Genomic DNA, 26,680 nt, shown 5'->3' on the forward strand with positions numbered 1-26,680 from the left:
AGCGTTAGTAAAAATGGGTAGAAAGTCACAAAGAATACTAAAAAGAAAAAATAAATAAATAAGCAGTGGTCTGCAATCACATTGTCAATAAAACAAAAATATACTTACTGAATAACATGCAGATTAATTTTTCTTCAGACGTAATGTTGAAGTTTGGATGTTGCACATTAACAGCATATTCAGTACCACAGGTACTACTAGCATACATGAGGCGTGGTGTGTGCATCCAGTATTGTCTTCTGTACTGTTTACCACTACATAGGTAAGTTTTCCACTGGGCATGTAGCCAACATGCACTATGTGTGCACCATGGAGTGTCATGTATGCAGTGAGTTGAAGTGCTGCTACCCTGAATGTGGCCATGTGTGCATGTCAAGCTGTTACAGCATTGTACATCATGTTGCAGAGCAACAGGAGATGTGCATGTCACTACCATGATGGCCATACAGCTGTCACAATTGGAGACATCACTACCCCTCATCACAGGAGCAGCACATAATGCCCAAGTCCACGGGAAATGCAGCCACACCCCCATTTGTTGAGATGACATCCACCCAGCCGTTCATACATATGGCATGTGCAGAAGTGTACTGAGATGCTCTCTGTATCCTACCAGTATGGAAGGTCTTTGTTAAGGGTGCGTTATATCTGGTACACAAATGTCACCAACAAGCATTTACTACTAACGTCACATAGTGGCTTAATGTCCTTAGGGTGACTAATCCATCTACTATGCTTCCTAGAGATAGGCAGCATATACAATCAAGTGGGATCACACCTTGTCCTGTATGCCGGGCACAGATCGCCTAAGAGTATGCTGAATGGCACAGGCAGCACTGACATGTATTGCAGATGAACAGTAGTGAGCACATACTGATGATGTGATAGGACCCTGTGAGGGGGCCATACTGTCTTCTACATGTGTCAAAACAGTTTGGAAAGTACGTCAACACAGGTCTGTTATAATCAGATAGTGGCATGCTGAGGGAGGAGTTTATGGAGGGTAGGGGTATGTCACCTACTGGTGACTGTGACTACAGCTATGCCATATGAATCCTGCCATACCACTCTACAGACATGTTGATGTGTGGCAAATGAGCTGTACACCCATGTGGCTGGGTCTGTGTGGCAAACTGTCACCCCTACGTATGTACAGCACATGTAGGAACTGCCATGCTACTAAGCAGGGACATAGTTATCTCCGATGGAAAGGATAATACATATATATTTGATTGGGGTTCATGGCCATTGCTATTTCACCAGGCATGTATTTGTAATACGGTCATGCAAGACACCAACATAACACAATGACTATACAAGCACTCACTAGTAGCAGTCAGCAGCCAACATTGTTAGCCACAGTCAGTCAGTACCCGTGTGTACTGCGGAGACATGCAGTCCAAGCAGTAGAGGACCCATAACTGTACCCTGCTGAGCACTGCTGCTTACAGAACAGCTATTGGAGACAGATGTCTCTATGTTGCAAATGTCTGCCATCAGTGAGCCACATAGTGACCCTCACATTGACAGTATCGTGGATGCCTCAGTGGGTGCTTTGTACATGTTGCCTGAATGGGCAGTACAGTGAGATGGCTTGGATCAGTCTGGGTACTGTACGTCCTGATGTACCCCCACCCATGTCCCTGCTGACTGCCACAACAAGGTTTATGGCAATAGTAGGGCACCAGGGTATGCTGCCAAATGTGTATGCCATGTACAGAATGGTATGTCAGCTTGTGTATACACAAGTGTCTGAGAGTTAAACCCTGGGAACATAACATCCAGACACAGGATATTTGTAGATGTGTCAACTCCATCACCACACCTTGTAGATATATGTTCAGAGAACGCAGGTGACATGTATCATGGGTAATAGACCTTATCACAAGGTATGAATGAATGATTACATGGACTGACCCCATTGTCCCTGTTAGACTGTTACAGACATATGCCCCTAGGGAGCCATGCACATATACTGCCATACCTTGCTGACATCATATTTCTGCTGTGCTGCCATGCCATTTTGTGCTGCTGTATTGCCACCATGTGTCCACAGATTATTCCCTCAGACTCCTGGAATTGAAACATACACAGATCCATGAGACACATTTCATTCTGCAACACTACCACCAGTACAACATCATACAACATAAGGTACACAAAGTTTGGTGCATAGTCATGCCAGCATGCAGTATCTGTTGTGTACCATAACACGTGGCATGGCAAAACAATACTGCATTACACACATACATGTCAAGTAATGTAGTCATCCTGTGCATCAGACACATATCTTCATTTCCCTGCATCAATGGCAAGGATGAAAAGGATGTGGCACAGGTATAATCATGTGCACAGGGTGTGGGGATGCTGAAGGCCTAGGCTGTGCCAAAGAGTTGACAGCATGTGTGTGAGTCAGGAAGGAGTGGGGGTTAGATGGACCATGGACAGGTGCCGTATGCATCTGTCGGTGACCTGCATGTGACAGTGGTGTTTGAGTGTGCGTGTGTACACAGTAAAGCCCAGTGTTAGCCCTACATGTGTGTATGTTGGACAGCTGTGGACTGTACATGGTAGAGTGGACAGTTCACCATCTCCGGGCATGAACTTGGGAACTGGCTCTGCCAGGAGTTGACTGGCACCACCATGCCCAAGATCAGATGTGGTGCTAATACCTGATGGTGACTGCTATCTGCTGGGTCTGTGTCCACTGTGGGATCACCCAGGACCAGGTGCCCATGTCCTGCCATGTTGTGGTGTGGACAGCACAATTTCCTCTGTAGTGCTGGAGGTACTGCCACTATCAGAGCATAACTGTACACGGCCATGTGGACTCTCAGCAGTTGGTATTGCTGACCTACATCCATGGGTCTGATGCCCAACTCTGGTCAGACATTCTAGCACAGACAATATGCAGCTCAAGACAGACACTGTCTCAGTCCACCGTCTGTCCACTGCATCAATGAACCGATCCCGTGTGTTCCCAATGCAGTGGAGGCAGTCACGGATGTCAGACTATACTGCATCCATAACCCTAAGCATAAGTCTGGTGCTCCTTTCAGAATGTGCCTATGCCTCCATGATGGCCCGAAACATACATTGAGTGACTCAAGGTATGACACCAGCAAACAGTGGTGGACAGACAGCAGGCATCTTACAAGCACCCCTGTCAATTTGCCTGTGTGGGATGTCACTAGCTCTCTAGCTATGGCCAGTATCTACACTCACTGGAGCCATAGTGCCACACTTCCCTGTTCAATGTGTCCACCCTCTGATTGTCCAATATCTGTGGCCTCTGGGGACTGGGTATGTGTGGGCATAGTGACTGTGTGCAGAGACAATGGAGGCAGAAGAGGGAAGTCAACCTCTGGGACAGATTCAGCCACCAACAACCCTCCTGTGCTTCACTATGGCCACCATCATTGTCAGAATCCAATGAGACACTGACATCAGGTTGTAAGTGGGACAGACTCCAACCCGCCTGATCACCTGTGAAAACCAAGACAAAATCAGTACATTATTACCTGCACTTTTATGTATGGTAATCCACACAGACTCATGCAAATGAGGATCTACAACTAAATTACCAGTCTCACATCTTCTCATCTCCACTCCCATGCACAACAGACAACCTCACAACAACATACACTTGCACTCAAATCTTTTATAACATGTACATCAGCTACATCCAGTTAAAGTTGCTAATACAATTTACCTGTAAGGTATGCAATATGACACTACACGTGACAGATCTGCACATTAAACCCAGTGCACCTATCTTGAGAATGATATGCCAGTACTAGTGTCACTGCTTCAGGTATGTAGCATCTACCTTTTGTGTATGATCAGGCAAATTGGATTACTTGCCTCCTGTATACCAGGCTGCATAGTTGGTCATAACTATAAGGACAAATGTATTAATGTTCATTCAAATACACACCTGTGATTACCCAGTCTATGAACTGTAGTCAACTGTTCCAGAATGGTACATACAAATATTCTAATCTAGCTAAACACATTTGTACATAGTGAAATATGGCAGCCCATATCTTTCATAGGGTATATATGATCCATAAAACAACAGCGTCATGCTTGCCAGGTACAAGACCATGGGCTAGAGCCACTCCTGATGTACATATGAAAGGGTGAGGGAGAAGGAGAGATATTGTCAGCACCACCATATGTTGCAACAATACAGAGTAATTTGTGCATATATCCACTTGTACAGTAGCCACTGTTACTTGCTGTATTGCTGAGATTCAGACTATATGTACACAACTGTGCTTAAAACCCAACCCCCCATTGCAGATAGACCTGACACCCATGTACAGGTATGTACAGCCTGCCACAATGACTGATAAAGTATTAAAATGGTGGACACAGTAAGCTTACCTGGATGCTCCTCTTCTGGGGGAACTGTGGCACCCACCTCCATGATGTATGTTGTGATGGATGACTGGGAGCTGTTGTGTGTTCCTAGGCTCGTCAGGAATTCATCTGTGGCTGAGAGTGGTTGTACTGCTGCAGGCCCTCCTCTGGTGGCGGCATGATCCCTGGCAACATTAGCTGCCCTTTGTTGTGCAGCATTCACCATATCTGTGGCTCTGTGACACATGCTCATAGGTCCTGTCCTGCTGGCCAGTCTGATTACCATCCTGTATAAGGGCTGACCACAATGCTGCCTGTTGTTCATGATTATGCCTTCCCCTGGACAGCAATATTTGATGATGCTGCCTTAGTGCATCAGTTATTACCTCATTCTCTGCATTGGAGAAGGGGGCATGTTATCTTTGATACATGGTTCCTGAAAGAGGACAAAAGGGGTACACATTATAGAACCAGATACATGGGCATCCACTGTGTACAGATTCAGCATGTCCATAATGGCCTGCACTACCCACTGGTCCCTCACACATCATACCGCAAAGTCTGGCAACACACTATGTGCGTGGATCCCAGCAAGATAGTAGCACTACAGTGGTATGTCCCTGTGTGCCGTGACAGATTCTGCTGTATGTTCCTACACCTAGCACTGCAGTGTACTGTAGTGTGCCCCCTACGGGCAACCTCTCACTACTATATTATATGGCCACTGCCAGACAAATAGCAGTGTGTTATTACAACCACTATGTGGGAACAGTCCAGCAACACCAGTGTACCACAATGACAGAAAACAATGCAAATCTGCTGTAGAATACGTTCCCTGTAGGCATCATACCTCTCAACTATACAGATGTTTGCAAAATGTCAAGATGTTTACATCATTACTTTTGGTAATTTTCACATAACATTGTGGATTTCTGACAAAAGGTTGCCAATCATCGTTCGCTGATGTCAGAAAATAACGACAGACATCTGAGTTTAAGATGTCATACCCTTCAGAACACATTTATGCTACTGTAATATCTGTTCTATTCACTTTCTTACTTTGTACGAGCAATAGTTAGTGTCCCTAATTTTGGGCTTTTGTCCCTCTATTAATCATGGCTTTGTTCTGATTTCTTGTTGTAACAGGTTGACAGTTATGCTAGACATAGCTCTCAACCAGACAGGGAAGAATGTAAACAGAGCCAGAGTACATCAGGGACAATCAGGGACACTTTTAAAATATTAGAACTATTTATGTGAGACATTGACAGAATGAGAGGAGGTGAATTAGTGTACATCGTCTGATGTTACAGGAGTATGCACCCTTACTTATTATCACTATGTATTATGTGTAATACACTAGCTTCCCTACAACAGCCGACTGTTGTAGGAGAAAATAAGAGGGACAGAGCTAAGATGTGAGTGGAAATCAGGGACATTTGAGAGGCATGCCTATAGGTGTAGGACAGCTAAGTATCAATGACATGGCATTACCAAAGATCTGAGACAGGCTTACTGCTGTAAACCCTGTTCCTCATACGTCATTCCTCCCATCTGCATCCTGTTAAATGGAGAAATCAATTACATACCTGGATGAGTGTAGTACTCCTTTATTGAACTTTGTTGCTGGTAATCTTTTGAAAATATGCTCTCTGTGTGAGGTAAGTCTCATACAGACTTGTTCCCCATAACCAGCTGCTTTCCATTTTAAGGTACTGCTCATTAGCAGGTACTTGCCTCTCCACCAGTCTGTGGCTCTCATATGGTACTTGCAGTCAAAACAGCTGAATTGCACTATCATTAGCCAATGACATGCCACCACAGTGCAATATATAAGGCCTTTCATGTAGACCTGGGCCCCTTTCTTAGCTGTTAAGATGGACATTATTGAGGTGTGGAAACTACAGCATCACAGAGGGTAGGTACCATAACTGTCAACTGTAGAGATTTGTGCAGTATGTCCACAATTTCGCCTCATATGTGAGATCAGTGTCTCATGAGATTGTGGTCTTCTGACAATTCACTGACAAGCATTGTGGGTTGAGGTCAGCAATGGAAGACACACATTTGAGTGCCAGATGTCATATCCCTCAGACTATACATGCTAATGCAATAGCTATTATTCTATCAGCTTACTATCTATGTAGGAGCAAACTGTAAAACATGTCCCAATCTCTGTACCTTTGCCCCCTCCCCCATTAAGTATGGTTGTGGCCGGATTCCTTGTGGTAGGGGGTTGGGATGTATGGTAGGTCTGAAGTAGCTACCTTTACATACAGGTGTGTGTGCTACAGGCTGCAGCAGAACACATAGTGAGAGTATGAATACCTTGGAGGACAACAAGTTGTACATGTAACTGTGGCAGCTGTGGCAGCCCTGTCATTATGGCAGAGACAAGGTAAGGGTACCCTTTACAGTCCAATCGAGGCATGTGATTAAGGTACATCTGTTATGCAACAGTGCCAATAACAGAGTAGTAGGAGACATATAGATATGCTATATGGATATGTGCAGTGTGTCCCTACCTGAAGGCCTTTGACTTGCAAAACTAGATAGTAGTTCATTAATTAGCAGTAACCTGTGTGGATAAAGATTGTATGACTCAGTCATTAATTGCTGTCTTCACAATAATGTAATTGAACTGCAATACAAGACTGGATTTGAACGCAGGACTGTGTGTGGCAAAATGTACTGCATGCAAAGCATTTAACAGACTGAATCACTGCTACAGCAGATGTATTTGCAAGGTATATGTGCAGACATACAGGCTGTGACACATATTGTCTGCATCCATCAGTATGTGCATGGCTTTCTATGGCTGTATTTCTGCACCAGGGTCCAAGTTGAACATGTTCTTTGCCATTGATTCCTTAGCAGGTGTCTTTTTACATGTCACTGATACAAGAGCACATTTACCTGCTATCACAGACCTCACTTACATCCATTTGTACGTCTTTGGCTATCTAGTGGTGTATTATTGCATTAAAGTCCAAGGTACATTCCCAATTTTGCCATTAATTTTTAATTACAGTTTGCATGGTGCAGCTCAGTGTGCAGCTTCCCTGAGATATCTAATGACTGTAATTGGCAATCACTATGTTTTGATGAAAACACCTGTTTTAATTAAGATCTGCATGGTGGGTTAATGCAGTGTGCTGCTGGTGTGATGGGCTTGGGTCTGATACATGACAGAGGTGTTTATTTTGTACATGTGACTTAGAATGTTATAAACACATGTACTCATTAGAGCTCTATATAGCTGAGCTATGTGAAGCTGCATGATGCGATGCACTGTGTAGCTCTGTACTAAAAAATATAAAGAAAAGAAAAAAGGGTAGATAGGAAAGTGGTGAAATGGGGGCAAGCAGGGGGAGCACATAGTGAAAGGCAGGTAGGGATGTAGGAAGAGTGTAGGAAAGAACCATAGCTATCCATTTCTTGTACAGCAACAGCTGTGCAGTTTGACATATTTTGTAGATGAATTTGAACTCTCAAACCACAGAAAGAGGGCTGAGGACAACTTAACTACATTGTCAAGCCAAATTACATCTATCCAGTGGACACGTGAGAAATGGTGAGCTATGTATAGGGCAATATCTTTTTTGGGGACAGTGGCCCATTTTTTTATTAAGGTGAGAGTGGAATGTTGGGGAAGAGACTTAGGTAAGTGTGGGGAGGTAAGTTGGGTAGGAGAGGATGCATTTGCAGACAGACAAGACAGCAGGCAGGGGTGATGTGTGACACATGAGGTCGGTGAACATCTTGGATGGGGGAGGGTATTGTGGAATCCAAGCATCATGTGCCTCAAGATGGCAGCAGCATGACTCACGGCCCCTCCCATTGGACTGTTGACACTGTTTCTTCACTGCCCCAAGGGTGGCTGTGCTGGAGGCTGGGCACCAGAGTGAGCCTGCCCCACTAGATCAGTGAGCATGCCCTCAATCCGGTGCAGGCAGCGTTCATAGCTACAATGAACAATCCTGTGCATATGACCAGCAGTTAGTCCTGGGTGACAATGATCCATCCACCACCCTTCCCAGGGGGAGGCCGGGCCCATCCCCTGAGGTGGTCCCACTCAACACCACAGGTGGTGTAGGGGCAGCAGAGGGTGCATCACCAGTCTGAGTCCCAGACATACCAGGACTCGGTGCCAAGGCTGGTTGAGACAAGGTAGGCAGATCAGCCAGAACCAGCCTACCCTGACATGCTGTGGAAATGAAGGTATAGCAATAAGTATAGGTTTGTTGTGAACAAATTATTGTTTGTAAGAACAGAAAGTCATTGGAAATAACTCAATTACATATCGATGCATATTATGTAAAACACAACAATAAATAACAGAACAGTCAGTATGTTTAATAGATGCCAGTAACAGTTACAGCATAACGCCAACAAAATAGGTAATTTAACAAGATATGTTAATATGCAGCCATTATAATGCATAACAATAATAAAACACATGTTCCAAAATACATTTAATGTAACAAAGTATGTTAATAGTAAACCATAACTAATGAATAACAATAAGAAATAAATTAAGATAAGGGGTGGGGAGAGAGAGAAAAACAATCCATTAGTAACATTTCCAGTTATTTCCTTGACAACAGTACTACTATCTACTCTATGGGTCTGTATTTTATTTATGCGTACAGTGAATACAAGTCTCCTATAGCTGATGTAGCACATGCATACCTCTCAAGCTATTTGAATGGGACACTATGGGCCAAGCAGTAACAACTGTGATGTGAGTACACAAGTACACAGAACATTGGCACATCAGGTGGACCTATATAACTACCAAGGTGTTCTGTTGGATGATTTAGTGATACTTTGCATTATAGGTAATCATTTCCATGATAATCCTGTGACAGATGGATTACGCATTATTAATTACATAACATGAAATCATGACACTTGAAAGACATGTATGTGCACAGTACAGACATTAAACAGTTGTCATGCCTTGGTTGGTAGGGATGGGAATAGAATTCAATAGCAGTGACTGTAGGGGACATCTGCATAGAATGTATTATTTAACTGCAACAACTTTTAACAGACACTCCAGGCATACAGCCATACTGGGATTTCACTTTTTATTTCTGACTGAACATTGCTGATGAACACATTCTTGCTAATGATTTTAACAGTCTGACAGCTAAACACACAATTATCTACTTATAATATGGGCTTCCTCACCCATTTATCTGAAGTTCCTGTAGAGAGAAAAATTTAAAGAATTACTTGACTGCTACTGTAATATTTATTGCTAAAAAACACTGGATTTGAACCCTGGATTGTGTGTCACAAAACATACTGCATACAGAGGGTTTAACAAACTAAGCTACTGAGTCTCTGCTGATTACGGAGTGACTGATATTTGTCTAGAGCTCACCTGGAGCCAAAATATGACCTGGTAGGACTACTACAGTGTTATACTAGACTGCAGTGACAGTAGAGTGTACATGCATGAAATACAAGCATAATGCAGATAGTAGGTAAGCTATATTTCAGTATCATATCTGTGAAGTTAACATTCAATATCAGGTCTATATTATAACAATAAACGATCAGATGATCGAACATTGATATATCGACCCCTAAATGTCAAAAATCCAGAACAGCGAACAACCAGAACAGCGAGTTTTTTTCCCTAGGAAAAAAAATCGCTGTTCCCAAAAAAAGGCAAAAAAAACCCACTAAACACTAAATAAAGTGGGTGCTTCACACCCTACACCCCCCACACCCCCAACTTAAATATACCAACTCGGAGATCGCACAACAGTGGAGGAAACAGCACAATGCAGACGGTCGGCCCAGCAATTTCTTTCCCTGGGAAAAAATTTGCTGTTCCGAACATTCACTATTTTGCCGGTTCGACATGTAGTGTTCACTCTAACAGCATTCAATCATCTGATCATTCACTGTTCTAAAGTAGACCCACAATATAAGCTCATGAGGGGGTTTCCTCATCCATATACCTTTATTACCTGATGTCTATGGATGACAGAGCATTATGTGACAATACTGGCCTAGAGACAGCCTTGAACAGTACTTATATGTGTTAGCCAATACAATTTGCAGCCATTAGATTTACATTCTACAGCTATTACAGTGTTGTACTTGACTGCAGCTCCTTATCTTATAGCCTCAATGCATACAGCTCTACTGCAATGGTTAAGATAACACAATCCTGATGTACACCATTTTCCTTAGTATTATTGGTATTGTTTCATGTTTTTATTGCATTACAGTTGGCATTATTCGTTTATTGCACTACAGCTCTAAGTCTACATTTATTACACTACAAACTTTACTGTATATTCTTTATTGCAGTTGCTGCTTTACTCTTTCTTGCTTATTTCACTAATACATCCATACTCACCATGCTCACAGTGCAACCTGGCCAAGTGTCCAGCATGTGACTCAACATTGTGAGCCCTCTCAGCCGCAGCTATTGGGAGAGAAGTACACTATTATGCATACTAGTTTTGCAGACATTCAGACTACATATTGGTAAAACAGAGGCAAAAGTACTTACATACTTGTGGGGCATTTCCTGCCCTCACTCCTTGGACACAGGTGTCCAAGAGTCCCCTCTTCCATCGTTTTAGGTCTTCATGGTAGTGATGACACTGCTCACCTGTGCAGGGGATACCAGTGACACTGGTGAGTTTTCTCATCAGCTGGTCCCAGGTCTCTGCCTTACAATCCGAGCCCTGGAAACTGCCCTGGAACAGCCTGTGATAATGGCTTTGCACAAGGAGTCCAACCATGACCCTGGACTCCAGAATGCCCCAACGCTGTGTCCGGAAGCATGCACCTTCACCACCACCAACCATAGTATACCGTCAGTTGATAGAACACCAATGGATTCTGCTGTATTACTGCCTATTGGGCTTAACATAGGCTGTTTTCCCACCCTTACATGTCATTGGGCAACATTCAAAAAAGCGCTGCATCACTTAGCATCGGGCAAACCAGCACAGCTGAGCTGAGAAGCACATAAACTGACGAACCGTAGTCTTAGAAGAGCTTAGTAGCATGTAAAGCAGCCAAGCAGAGCTGAGCAATGCACAGACATTGGCAGCCATTACCATGTTTATGCGGCGCTTAGCGGGTCTAAGCATAGTTGAGCAGACCTTAGCAGAGAACAGATGGGCCATCTTTTATAAAAAAAAATGCATAACATGTATTTCAAAATTAAATACATATTTTCCTTTCCATGTATTCATAACCTGGACCTATTGCACACGAAGCTGTAAGTCTACCCATTTAGCTATGAGGATATTAAGAAATCTGGTATACCTTCACATATACCACTGAGCTACCTATAAGCTATGCTGAGCACCGCACCACACAAACATGCTTAGACACACTTAAACACACCTTTAAATAAATAAATAATCACATTCAGTTTCTATTTTTAGATGTCTGGAAGGTGTCTGTTATCTTATATATGAGCGTAGCTTGGCATTGCTGCACTCCGTGTCATGCCACACAAACATGCTTTTTTAAAAAACATAAAAATAAAACAAAGGAAAAAATAAAATAAAACAAAGGACATTGCAGGGAGTCTTATACTCCTCTGCAGCCATGGTTAGCACAATACCTCTCCCTGCACTGACTCAATAACTGTGTTTCTCAGCTTTCCCTTGACAATGCACCATCATTAATATGCATGGCATGCTGCCGAGGGGGAACTGTGACCACAAACACAGATACATTCTGTGTAGGCACTACACAGTGCCTACAAAGATGTTATTAAATCCTGGGGGTTATTTAAATGTCATAGTTTAAAATATATGAAAGTAGATAAGGGGACTTGCCTAGTAGCGATGATTATTAATGATTGCAATGGTAATAAGTTATCAACATTAAATAATAAAAAATGTTGTTTTAAGTAAAAGTTAAGGAAAACAGATTAGCAAGTATTGGAATGGTTACACATTAGCAATATTATTTTGGATTTGTGTGAAATTACATACAAAGTGTTCTTCAATGTTGGGTAACATTTTGGAATGACCAAACTACTTGAGAATAATATAGATCACCCCTTTACACCTTTTCTTTTGGCTGCTCCCATTAGGGGTCGCCACAGCAGATCAACTGTTTTCATTTCTTCCTGTCCTCTGCATCTTGCTCTGTCACACCAACTGCCTGCATGCCCTCTCTCACCACATCCATAAACCTTATCTTAGGCCTTCCTCTTTTCTTCTTGCTTGGCAGCTTCATCCTTAGCATCTTTTTCCCAGTATACTCTGCATCCCTCCTCAGCATATGTCCAAACCAATTTAATTTTGCCTCTCAGGCTTTTTCTGCAAACCTTCCAACCTGGGCTGACCCTCTAATATACTTATTCCAAAACCTGTCCATCCTCGTCACACCCAGTGCAAATCTTAACATTTTCAACTCTGCCACATCAAGCTCTGACTCCTACCTTTTTGTCAATGCCACTGTCTCCAACCCATATAGCATAGCTGGTCTCATTACCCTCTTGTAGACCTTCCCTTTCACTCTTACTGGTACTCGTCTGTCACTAATCACTCCTGAAACTCTTCTCCACCCACTCCATCCTGCCTGCACTCTCTTCTTCACCTCTCTTCCACACTCACCATTACTCTGAACTGTTGATCCCAAGTAGCTGTACTCTATAAATCTGAGTTGAATGTCACCATAGATGTAATACAACCTCCTCAGATTAATAACTCTGAGATTCTTGCCACCAAATTGCAACTTAATAAAAATAAATGCATTAATATCATCTGTATGTACATTCCCCCAGGTAACAATATATCTACATTTGAAGATATCCTGCACTGGTTATCATGTCACTACCCCCAGGAAACCCTACTACTTGGAGACTTTAACATAGACTGGGGCACCTGTTCCTTAGAATCCCCAGCCACCCATATTAACCTGCATGCATTTACACAAATCATATCCACCCCTACCAGGATAGGTAAACCCAACCAAAAAGAAAGTATACTTGACTGGGTACTCATAAACAGTCACCCCCAACTGTACACCTCTGGCACCCTCCTTAATGGCCTAAGCGATCACCTTCTCACATATGTAATTAAGCACAAAACCATTAATTCCCAACAACCCTTACTCAGAAAGGTTAGAAACAATAAAAACTTTGACCCTGCCAACTTCCAACAAGAACTAAACTCATATAATTGGTCTATTCTAAAACACCTCCCCTTAGAGGAAGCAGTAGCATACTTTAACAACAAATTCCTTGAGATCCTTGATTTGCATGCACCTGTTCGTTCAAAGAGAACCAAGGCAAAAACTGCACCATGGCTTTCTATAGAGTCTAAACTCAAAATTACCCTTAGAAACAAAGCATGGGCTTTATGGCTTTCTTCTAAAGACCCTCAAGATCACATTAAATACAGGCAATCCAGGAACAAAACCAAAAATTCAATTTTACAAGACAAAAAACAATACTACTGTAATTTACAGACAGTAAATCAAAATAACCCTCAGAAGTTTTGGGCAGGTTTAAATAATCTACTACATCCTGGACAAACTTCAACCCCAATCCCTGTTGCTACTATTGATAAAACCCCTGAAGATGTTTCTGATGGTTTTAACCAATTCTTTACTGAGACAATTCAAGCCCTAGCTAGCCAACTACCTCCTAGCTCCCCTGGTCCTGAAAGTAGCACCCCTAGAAACCTACTTGCGTTCAGCTTCCAACCAGTCACCACTTCACTTATCTGTACCTTGATCAAAAAATTAAAACCCACTACACTTTCTGCTGATCAACTCCCTGCCGAGTACCTACAAAAATCAGCTGATGCTATTGCTTACCCGTCTCAATACTAATCAATTGAACCATAGTAGAAGCTAAAATTCCCACCATCTGGAAAATATCCTATGTAATCCCACTTCACAAAGGAGGCAGCTCTACTGAATTCTCCAATTATAGGCCAATAGCTATACTCTCTCCACTTGCAAAGATTATGGAAAAATGTATTCATAGACAACTCATGCACCACCTAATCCAAAATCGCCTTATGGCAGACACTCAGCATGGCTTCCGTCCTCATCACAGCACTACTTCAGCCCTCCTAGCCTTTACTAACACCATAAACCATAATCGCAACAATAATTATATATCCTCAGCCCTCTTTTTGGATCTTTCCAAGGCATTCAATATGGTTGATCACCAACTTTTAATCCACACCCTGCAAACATTCTGTCTAAATACTGGAGCCCTCCAATGGTTTCAATCCTACCTGAATGGTCGACAGCAGGCTGTCCTCTGGCAGAACAAACTCTCTAACCTTCTACCTAACACCCTCGGAGTACCACAAGGCTCTATACTAGGGCCCTTGCTGTTCTCCATCTTCATTATCGACCTTTATACTGTCATCCCAAAAGTCAGCTGTATCCAATATGCTGATGACTCTACTCTGATTTGCTCAGGCACATCTCCAGTAGAGTTATGGTCAGCTACCCAGACCACCTTTAATACAATAGAAAACTGGCTTTCTGAACATCATCTGGTCCTAAATCCCCAAAAAACTAAAATGCTGTTATTTTCACCAACATATAGGTCTACCGCTTTCACCTTTACCATAAAATCAAATGATGGCACTATAATCTCCCCTGACCCATCTACAAAACTATTAGGTGTCATCATAGACAATAATCTCAAATTTGACCTACATGTTAACCAAACTATCAAAACCATCAATAAAAAACTAGGGTCACTTTACAGAATAAAAGCCTTCCTAACCCCTCCAGCTAAAATTGCCATAGCTCGCTCTCACCTTCTTTCAACCCTTCTGTATGCATCCTCTCTACTCTTGAATTTGAACAAGACTGTCCTTAACAAACTCTCAATTTGCTACAACCACATTGCCAGGTTTGCCACTGGGTTGCCTTTTAGGGCACATCATTGCATAAATCTAAATTAGCTTGGTTGGCTTGAACTACCTAGCCTAATCCAGTATAACCAATTGATTATGGCCTATAAAATCCTCTATAATCCGGACAATACTCCTGCACTTAAAAATATTATCACCCCCTATAACAATCCTAGACCGCTTCGATCCTCTAACAAACTACTAATTCAGACTAGCAAAATTAATAACACAGCCGGTGATTCTCTCTTTGCAAACTCTGTAAGTAGATCCTGGAACTCTCTTCCAGCTGATATTACCTTACTTTCCACCTTAGGTCAATTTAAAACTAGACTCAAACTACATTTGTCACTTAACTGGCTATGTCAATGTATCAAGCCTGGCTAACTCTCTCTAGAATGTGTAAAAATCTGTTAACCAGTTTACTGTGTAATTTAATTTAATCCTGACTTGTGCTCAGGACTAACTGTAACCTGTGGAACTTGTTTAACTTGCTTACTTATGTAATCTCTGTAAATAGTCTGTTTGTAATATGTAATGCTGGAATTATGTAATGCTGTATCTGCTTACCCTTGGAGCTTTTCTCCCGGGCCTCCGCTGAAAATGGACATGCATCCAGTCGGACTATCCCGGTTAACAAATGTAAAATAAAATAAAATAAATAAATAAATAAAATAAGTACTTAAACTCATTCACCTTCGCCACCTCTACTCCCTGCATCCTCACCATTCCTCTGTCCTCCCTCTCATTCACACACATATATTCTGTCTTAATCCTGCTGACCTTCATTCCTCTTCTCTCTAGAGCATATCTCCACCTCTCCAGGGTCTCCTCCACCTGTTCCCTACTCTCACTACAGATCACAATGTCATCTGCAAACATCCTAGTCCACGGGGACTCCTGTCTGATCTCGTCTGTCAACCTGTCCATCACCATTGCAAATAAGAAAGGGCTCAGAGCTGATCCTTGATGTAATCCCACCTCCACCTTAAACACATCCGTCACTCCCACCACAGACCTCACCGCTGTCACACTACCCTCGTACATATCTTGTACCACTCTTACATACTTCTCTGACACTCCCGACTTCCTCATACAATACCACAACTCCTCTCTAGGCACCCTGTCATATGCTTCCTCTAAATCCACAAAGACACAATGCAACTCCTTCTGACCTTCTCTGTACTTCTCCATCAACACTCTCAGAGCAAACATCGCATCTGTAGTGCTCTTTCCTGGCATGAAACCATACTGCTGATCACTAATCATCACTTCCCTTCTTAACCTAGCTTCCACTACTCTTTCCCATAATTTCATGCTGTGACTGATCAGTTTAATCCCTCTGTAGTTACTACAGCTCTGCACATCACCCTTATTCTTAAAAATTGGTACCAAAACACTTTTTCTCCATTCCTTAGGCATCCTCTCACTTTCCAAGATTTCATTAAACAATCTAGTTAAAAACTCCACTGCCATTTCACCTAAACACCTCCATGCTTCCACAGGTATGTCATCTAGACCAGCAGCCTTTCCATTCTTCATCCTCTTCATTGCTATCCTTGCTTCCTCCTTGCTAATCCACTGCACTTCATGATTCACTATCCGCACATCATCCAACCTTCTCTCCCTCTCATTCTCTTCATTCATCAACCCCTCAAAATACTCTTTCCATCTGCTCAACACACTCTCCTCGCTTGTGAGTATGTTTCCCTCATTATCCTTTATCACCCTTACCTGCTGCACCTCTTTACTAGATCGGTCCCTCTGTGTAGCCAATCAAAACTGAATAACTTAGTTTATAGTTGGGTGGTTATTTTTTTCAAGGAAGCAGTTAAGATTTCCTGTTATATAGTAGACAGTTGGCAGTTTTTAAATATATTCAATTAATTAATTGAGAAGACCCCTACTCCTTTGATAGACTTGATGTGGCATATTTGTATAGCTCCTTTACAATGGAAGAAACTGAAGTGGTATGTTTATAGCAAAATGTACAAAATATTTCAGTAGAGAGATTGAGAATATTCTTCTATTGAAATAGTATTGAATAATATTTTTTTTCATTTTGGTGAGTTTTATTTCAGCAAATGACAGAAGTTTGAATGGGGACTAATACGGCTGCATGATTTGTCAGTCATGCAACCGTCATGCAAGAGGATGAAGATGTGTATTAAAGGCTTTTTATGGACTATAGGACACTTTTTAAAATAGTATACATCTCTCTCTCTCTCTCTCTATAGATATATATATATATATATATATATATATATATACACACACACACACACACACACACACACACACACACACACACACAAACACATATATATATATATATATATATATATATAAAGAGAGAGGGAGATTATTGTATGAAGCAGGAGTCAACAATTAGTTGATTTTATTTTTAATTATTTGAAAACCACCTTTTTTTGGTATGCACTTCATGTAGGGGTAAGAGAAAAAAATGTTTAAATTGTATTAGAATCAAATCCTCCATAGTCAATCTTTACCAGAACCTGAATAGTTTTACTAGCATCTTCCAACCATGTACATAGTTTTTTGACACTACTCACCACCCTTAACTCTATATTTCTAATATAAACCTCATGATAGCCATATATAAATTTCTCTAAACCTGCTTAATACTGTACCTCTTAACTGCAATATTAACAATTTCTGCCTAACCAGTTCCTTCTCTCACTTGCATTTTTTTTAATGACCCACGGTAGTGGTGCTGCAGTAGCATTGTCGCCTCACAGTAAGACGCTGTCTGGTTCGATTCTCAGCTAGAGCGTCTTCTGCGTGGAGACATGCGCGAATGGGCATACCTTCGTTGAAGGTTGTGCGTCAGAGCTGGTAACTCGGTACGTAAAAATCAACTACCAATCATTAGGGGACTGGAGTTCCGCTGTGGCTACCCCTAACCGGGAAAAGCCGAAAGACACAAATCACAAGATCTATTGCCTATTTGGCAAACACACAAATACACATCTTTAAATGTTCAATTTTCAACATCTACAAAAAGCATACATATTTTAATGTAATAGTTTCCATTATTTCATATTAATGTAAATTAATTAGCAAATGTATTTGTAATTGTTAATATGTATTACTTGATGTCTGTTCATATTCATTAATTAATATCTGTTAAAAAATACTTATAATATGCTGAAGCTTTTTGCACTGGACTTCTGCTGAAAACGTTTTATGAATAAACCCAGTTGGACAACCCCAGTAAATAAAAGCCAAATAAAAATAAAATAAAATAATTGTACAAGTAAAAGAATGATCTAACTGTTAAGCCCTCACATTTATAGGAAATTTTTAACTATTTTTTTTAAATAGTAGGAATAAATAATCTGGAATACATTAAAATCATCTAATTAAAGGTCAGGCTGTTAGAATATTACACATGAAAAATGTGAATTTGATTTTTGTAAGTGAATTAGATAACTTAAAATTAAGATTTTTGGAAAGAGGTTATGATAATGAGTTGGTTGAAAATCTCTTTAACAAGTAGAGAGATTGTATATACTCAGATTTTTAAAGAAGATTTAATTTTGCAAGAAAGTAAAGAGAAAGGACAGGATTATAGTTCAATTCCTACTGTCCATTATAGTGCTAGTTTCAGAGCAATTATGCAAATAGTGAAATGTAATTGGAAAATTATTATGAGTTGTACTGACTTGGTTAAAATGTTAGGTATAGCCCCTATTTTACAGATAAGATCAGTAGTAATTTGAAAATATATTGGAGAAGGTAGATATTCCATCTCCAGTGATAGTCATAAACCTTCATTATAACATTTCTATTTTCATCTATTTGGGGTAAAATATAATAGTTGATAATTTTGACAGAACTCATTTTTATTTTTAGTAAGTAGATGTTCTTGTAATTCAGGAAAGGTAGTATTATCCAACTAGTTGCACCTCATGCAATGCATTTTATATCAGAAAGACTGTCTGAAGTATTACATTTATTCACAAGAAGGAAGTTAATTTTGACATACAAAACATTGTATGAAAAATCCACACAAACAGTATGAGATGTTAATTATTATCAGACAAATTGTGCCAAAACTAATGAGGAACTAAATTTAACATTTAAAGCTTTAGGATTAACTTATAGGTTTATAGGTTCATAGGTAGGTACTAGGCTAATGGCCCTAGGGCCTATACAAGCCTAGCTAAAATGTTACCCTGGCTTTCGCCACCCAAGAAAATTATTTTCCTGTTCCCCTGTCAAGCAGAGCCACAGAAGTGATCCCCAGGTGAATTTCTTATTACTCATCCAATCATCAAGATTTTTCTTGAAGAGTGCTAATGAGGAGCTCTGTTTGACATATATAGGTAGTCTGTTCCAGAGTATGGGAAGTCTCTGGGACAGGAATCTATCCCTCCAGCATGTTCTGTTTATTCTGGTGACAAGGTTTAGGTCCCTAGAGTGTGTAGCTTGGAGGGATTGGGATTTCTTTAAGTGGAGCATGTCCAACAGCTCTGGGTTTGAAATAGCTTTGTATGTTAGGCAGAGATCGCCTCTGAGTAGGTGATATGTGACGTTGTAAAGCTGGGGTGTTTTTGAGTCAGTCTGTGTAGGGCATCTGTTTGAGGCCAGTAATCCTCTTTGTGAGGCATTTCTGTGGCATTTCCAGTTGTTGTAGATGTCTTGTGAGGTACATACCAAAAGGAGCATTGTACTCTATAATGGGTCTAATGAGTGATTAGTAGAGGGGAACAATTACCTCTTTTTTTTCTGGATGAGAAACCTTTTGTGATGAGGTGTGCCACGTAGAAGGATTTCCTAAACTTAGACAATCGGGTCTACTTCAAAACATCTAAAACCCATAACATCGAATTTTATAGCATCGAAAATGTGCATCAGAACATCAAACACTACAAATCACAAGAAAATAACATCCCCATCCACATATAACACCACCACACTACCAAACACACTTTTTACTACATTTCTGCAGGGGGGAAAAGCCCCCCTGCACCCCTCCATGTGGGTGGCACCACCACCCACACCCCCCGTAAATTAAATATAGCAACTCCAAGATAACACTACAGTGAGAAAAGGTTAATTTCCTAACCCCACTATATCAAGCCCCCCTGCAGAAACGTAGTAAAAAGTGTGTTTGGTAGTTTGGTGTCATTATATGTGGAGGGGATGTTATTTTTATGTGATTTGTAGTGTTTGATGTTATGAATATCAATGTTATGGGTTTTAGATGTTCTGGTCTCAATGTTATGAAATTAGATGTTATGGGTTTTAGATGTTTGGAAGGGGACCCAAGACAATCATATATTACATTAGGAGCACCTAAATTATGGAGTAAACACTTCCCATGCATTAGGCTGAGTCCTTAAATATATTCAAAAATAATCTTGATGACTGGGTAAGGGCTTTAGCACATAATCCTGAAATTATGAAATCAGTGTCCTTAGATGGTCATTAGCAATGTAATCAATCTAATGGATAAAACTATCTGATACAATTAAATGGAAATAGTGGACCTTCTATGGTGGAGAACCACTTCAACTGCATTGTTGGGCCTCAACACACTACTACATATTCCATTATTTCCCTTTAATGTCTATTCTGCTTGTCATTATTGCTTTCTTATGAATCATGCTGTTTCCATTCCAGTGGAGTACACACATACCATGCAGGCTTTGAATAGGAGTGTACAATACATCTATGAATACCATAGCCCACTTGCAGTTAAAAAGTCTTTAGAGTTGCATACATGTTATCTGCAATATATTAAAATAGAAAGGATATTAAAAATAAATTTCAATTGTCTGCCTGCATTGCCCACATAGGTCCCTTACTATAGTGACATCTAGTAAACTAGTTTTAAGGTTGATACCCTTCTGATCAATAAAAGTAGACCTTATCCTACAATGCTATTGATTTCAAGTTGACCCATCAATACTATATGGTTGTTAAAAACAGTCCTTTATGGCGTAACTATTTAACATATACCTGAGAAGCACTCCCATAAGTCTGCCAAATATAGAATTTCACCAGTTTCTTCAGCCTCTAAACCACCGACAGTTATTGGGATCATCTTTTCTTTTCATTTATAGACATATCCATTTTTAATAACCTGGTCTAATATAGCTCAGAGTAGATTTTTGTTTCGGATTTATTACATGAAGAGTTTGACTTCATTATTAAAATGCAATTTTATGTCCATAGGTTCATAGGTAGGTACTAGGCTATCTGCCCGAAGGCATTTATAAGCCTAGCCAGAGTGTGTCGGCTTTTGCTACCCCATTGATTAATTAACTGATCCTCTGTCAAGCAGAGCCAATGAAGTGATCTCAGGGGTGTATTTTCTGTTACCCATCCACACATCAAGGTTTCTCTTGAAGAGTGTTAGTGAGGGGCTCTGCCTAATGTAGTTTGGAATTTTGTTCCAAAGTATGGGGAGTCTCTGTGACAGGACTCTATCCCTCCAGCATGTTCTATTTATTCTTGTGGTGAGGTTTAGCTCACTAGAGCACGTGGAGCGCAGTGACTTGGATTTTTTTAGGTGGAGCATGTCCATCAATTCTGAGTTGGGCATGGCTTTGTAAGTCAAGCAGAGATCACCTCTGAGTAAGCGATATGCCACTGAGTACAGTTGGAATTTTTTCAGTCGGGCTGCATAGGACATATGTTTGAGGCCAGTAATCCTCTTGGTGAGGTACTTTTGTGGTCTTTCCAGCTGTTAGAAGTGTCTTGTGAGGTACATCCCAAACGGGGCATTGTACTCTATGATGGGTCTGATGAGTGATGAGTAGAGGGGCACTATAACCTCTTTATTTCTAGATGAAAACCCTTTAGTAATTAGATGGGCCACATAGAAGGATTTCCTAACTACTTTGGCAATATGATTGTCAAAGGAGAGATTACTATCTGCCTGGGTCCCCAGATCTCTCTTCTGTATTAAGGGGGCTGCCACCTATGTGATAATTCATGGGTGTTTTGTTTTTCCCAAATGGGATGACTATGCATTTTTTGGCATTTAGCTTGAGGCCATGACTTTGACACCAGGTGTCCATCTCAGTAAGGCCCTTTTGGAGGATGTCTGTGTCAGCCAGAGAGTCAATTATGGCTCCCAGTTTGCAGTCATCAGCGAACTTGTTAGCCATAGTCCTCCTGTGTTTGCCTGTACTTCTGAGAAGTATATGCCAAACAGTAGGGGTCCCATGACTGAGCCTTGTGGGACACCACTTGTGACTGGTTTAGAGTCGGACCTCGAGCACTCTATTCTTACCGTGTGAGTTCTGTCTGTGAGCCAGCTAGCAACCCACCTCGCGACGTAGGGGTTTGTGTTCAGGCTGGTGAGTTTTTCTGTAATACCGAGTGGGGAATGGTGTTGAAAGCCTTGCCGAGGTCAAGATAGGCTGTGTGAATCACCTTTCCCTCATCTATGGCCTTAGTGACTGTCAACCAGGTTTGGTAGGCATGATCTGCCCTTAACAAAGCCGAACTGTGTCGAGTCAAGTGTCTGGAGGTTCCCAATGTCTTTGTTAATGAGTTTCATGATGATGCTCTCCATAGCCTTGCAGACCAGGCTATGCAGGCTTATGGGGTGATAGTTACCAGGGTCATTTGTGGCCCCTCCTTTGTGGAGAGGAATAACTGCTGTTGTGCACCATTCTATGGGCACGTAGCCTGTGGAGAGGCTGAGGTTAAACAGCGTGTTTAGGTGGGGGGGTTAGTTCGTTCTGTAGTTCGTGCAAGACATAGCTTGAGACACCATCTGGCCCCACTGATGCTGTGTTTTTGGCTTTTGAAAGGGCTATTTTCACCCTTGTGTCTGTGATTTCCGGGACACTACACTTTTCCAGTATTGTTGTGGGCCCTTTTGGAAGTGAGAAGGGGGTGAAGTTTGCACTGAATCTATCTGCCTGGATGTTAGCAATATCAGTAGGTTCAGTATATTTTGTGCTATTTTGCAGTAGTTCAATGCATATTTGTGAGTTGCCACTTAGATTCTTAACATAGCTAAAGAAGGCTCTGTGGTTATTTTTTGAATCCTTGGCTATTTTTCTTTGAAGTTAGCCTTGGGTGATTTTATGAGGGACCTTAGTTTCTTACTGATACTGATCAGGGATGTCTTTCCTTCTTGGGATTTGCTTTTTTTCTGAACTAGTTTCCTCCTTCTATTGTATAGCCTGTTTATGACAGGGGTCCACCAAACTGGTTTCCTTCTCTTAGAGGAGTGAGTCTTGGTTTTGTTAGGGATAGCATGATCCATGCATCCTTGTAGGTGCTCATAGAGTGCATTTGTAAAGGTTTCTGAATCTTGGGAACCTTACCACCTCTGTCTTAAGTAAGGTGAAGTTTGCTTTAGAAAAGTTTTTTACTGTGGTTTCCTTAGTTGGGGTGGTGGTGGGGTGTGGACATACAGAGTGATTAGATTATGGTCTGATCTAACCAGTGATGATAGGTTGACCTCCAGTGTGGAACACCTATCGCTCATGTTGGTGATGACCAGGTCCATAATGTTTTCACCTCTGCTAGTGGAGTTTATCAGCTGATCCAGGGCGTTTGAGTTGATGAATTCTAGGAAGCGCTGGGTGTGGGAGTTTGTACTCGAGTAGTTTTCCCAGTTAATGGTAGGGTAATTGAAATCACCCAATATCAGGGTCTTTGGTAGGACCTTCATGTTTTCCAGTGTCTCCTGAAAGGTGGAGTGATGGTCCTGGGTCATGGAGGGTGATCTGTAGCAGGCCACAATTTGCACTGCAGATTTGCCCATTGTTAGTTGCAATTGGATGATCTCAGAGGTATCATGCTGCGCCACTAACCTGGAGGTGTAGGTATCCTTGATGAATATGGATACACCCCCTCCTTTTGTGTTTCGGTCCAAGTTCTGAGGCCGAAACATGTGGTATGAGTTGTAGCCCGGTAGTGCTGGGGTGCTTTCTGGAGCCTTGAACCAGGTTTCAGGTACTGCACAGATGTTGACATTCTCCATACTGAGGAGTGCCTCCACACGATGGATACTTCCACGGTAGAATTGGATTATGTTCCTGACAAACACGTTCCGATTAGGAAATGGAATACATTAACTGAAATGAGAGACAATCCTTTACTTAATATTGAACTTTCAGTATTAACTACATCTCTGGACAAAGGTAATACAAGTATATTAATTGAATTTAATGCTTTATATAAAGAACTAGAAAATGTACTTTATGGACTGTTCAGGCTCACTTGGCAAAGGCGACACCTTGAAGCCTGCTTACATTTTAAAGTCATACCTAGAGGGATGAGAGTATTATGTATGCCGTCTTATGGCGAAAATCATCCTGAGCTCTTAAAAAGATGGCAACAGTTAAACCTAGATCTTGGGTTTAACTACATAAAATTACTCATTGATTATTTTTCACCAATTGAAAAGGATTTGATCTCTAAAGCTGACACTTTGTTTAAAGAGATTTCAACTAAATTTAAAGGGGAAATATTTTCTCATAGATTTGATAACTTATATAGCCAAGTGTCTGCTTATGGTGACAAACTTCAACTTGTGAAATCACGAAAACTTCAAAGAGACCACATTGATTTTCATAATGGTCAAGTATTTGTCTGGCCCAGACATCGGGATACTAGAATTAATCATATTAACATTGATAATGCACAAGAAGAACATTCCTCTATTGCAAATGAGGTGAGGGTCTCTAATACCCAGCAAACTATCCCCCTTTTAAGAGACCTAAATTCTACAATTAATGTGTCGACATCACGAACAGAAACAGTACATTCTATGGCACATGACATCATGGACACTCCCCCTCCCAATCAGCAAGCATTAGAACAACAGAACCAAGTTGTGCTGGGAGCAAAACCTAAAGTGAAACAAGGAAATTTAGAAGTTTTTTTACCGTTACCAGTCAAGTTCCGAAGGACATCTCAAAGCAGATCGAACAGTCGAGGGAAAACCAAAAGGAAATTCTCGGGCGAACAACCATCGCACAAGAACCGAATGAGAGACCGAGCAGTTTGATATTTAATCTATCTAGCCGTGTTCTCACAGAGACTGAGTATGCCCTACTTAATAAAGGGCTCTCCTTCATACCCGCACAGGTCAGTAACATCAGTGAGATTTTGATTGACTTGCAACTTTTTACATGCTCCATTACTTTGAAGCAATTTTTTAACAAAAATAAACCTTCTGAAGCCACTAATGTAGTGTGCTCTGGCTTTAAAAGAAAAAGTACTTTTACACCGACGCTACCATCAGTCGTGGAGTGCTTTTTAAAAGCTTGTGAAAATGACTTTTATTTATATTTTTCTAATCGAAGAACTAAGCATTTGTATACTAATGTTTCAAATATTGAATGGAATGTGATATATTCATTACAGCGTGACAATGATATTGTTGTAAAACCAGCTGATAAGGGAGGAGGTATCGTTTTATTAGATTCTAATGTATATGATAACAGTATGCGAACTATGTTGAATGATGTGGACACATATAGGAAAATAGAACAAACTGATTTAGAAAAACTGATTTATGAGGTCCATCAGGAACTTTATGACTTCTTGATGTGTAGGCAAATAAACCATGAATTATATTCATACTTTCTGGTGGAACAACCAAGAATTCCATATATAAAGGGCTTACCCAAAGTACACAAGAACATACTACCATCTCCACTATGACCTATAGTCGTGGGGAATGGATGGATTACAGAAACTATTTCTGTTTATATTGAAAAGAAATTAAGACCTCTAGTTACAGAAATTCCTTCTATACTAAAAGGCACATATCAGCTGTTAGAAGACCTGAATACTTTTAACAAAGGTCTTCCTACGGATTGTCTTTTAGTAAGTATAGATGTTAAAAATCTTTTTACATCTATCCCTAACAGCTATGGTACAGACGCTATTAGATGTCTTAATAATAGTAACAAATTTAGTAGTAATGATCAGATTCTACTAAATGTTTTGTTAGAATTAATATTATCTAATAATGTTTTTATGTATGACAATGATCTATTTTTGCAACAGTGGGGAGTAGCCATGGGCACTCCTTACGCTAACACCTTTGCAAACTTAGTAGTTTATTATTGGGAATGTCTTCATCCCTTCAATAATGAAAAATTTCAGAAAATACTATTATACAAGCGTTTTGTAGATGATGATCTTATATTTTGGAAAGGTACTACTAATGAACGTATGTCCTTTATAGAACATTTGGAATCGACTACATCTTTTTTCAGATTTACAGTAGAACATTCCTATAAAAAGATAGATTTTCTTGACATCACTATCAAGAAGGATGAACATGGTCTTTTGCACACATCAATTTATAGGAAATCATGTTGGAAGAACACACTTTTACACTTTAATAGCATGCATCCTAGGCATGTATTTTATAATATTGTAAAAAGTCAATTTATCAGAATCAGTAAGTTGTGCAAAGATCCTATAGA

The sequence above is a fragment of the Protopterus annectens genome, chromosome 17.part0 (assembly GCF_019279795.1).
Source record: "Protopterus annectens isolate FY-2018-M chromosome 17.part0, PAN1.0, whole genome shotgun sequence".
Classification (NCBI taxonomy): domain Eukaryota; kingdom Metazoa; phylum Chordata; order Ceratodontiformes; family Protopteridae; genus Protopterus; species Protopterus annectens.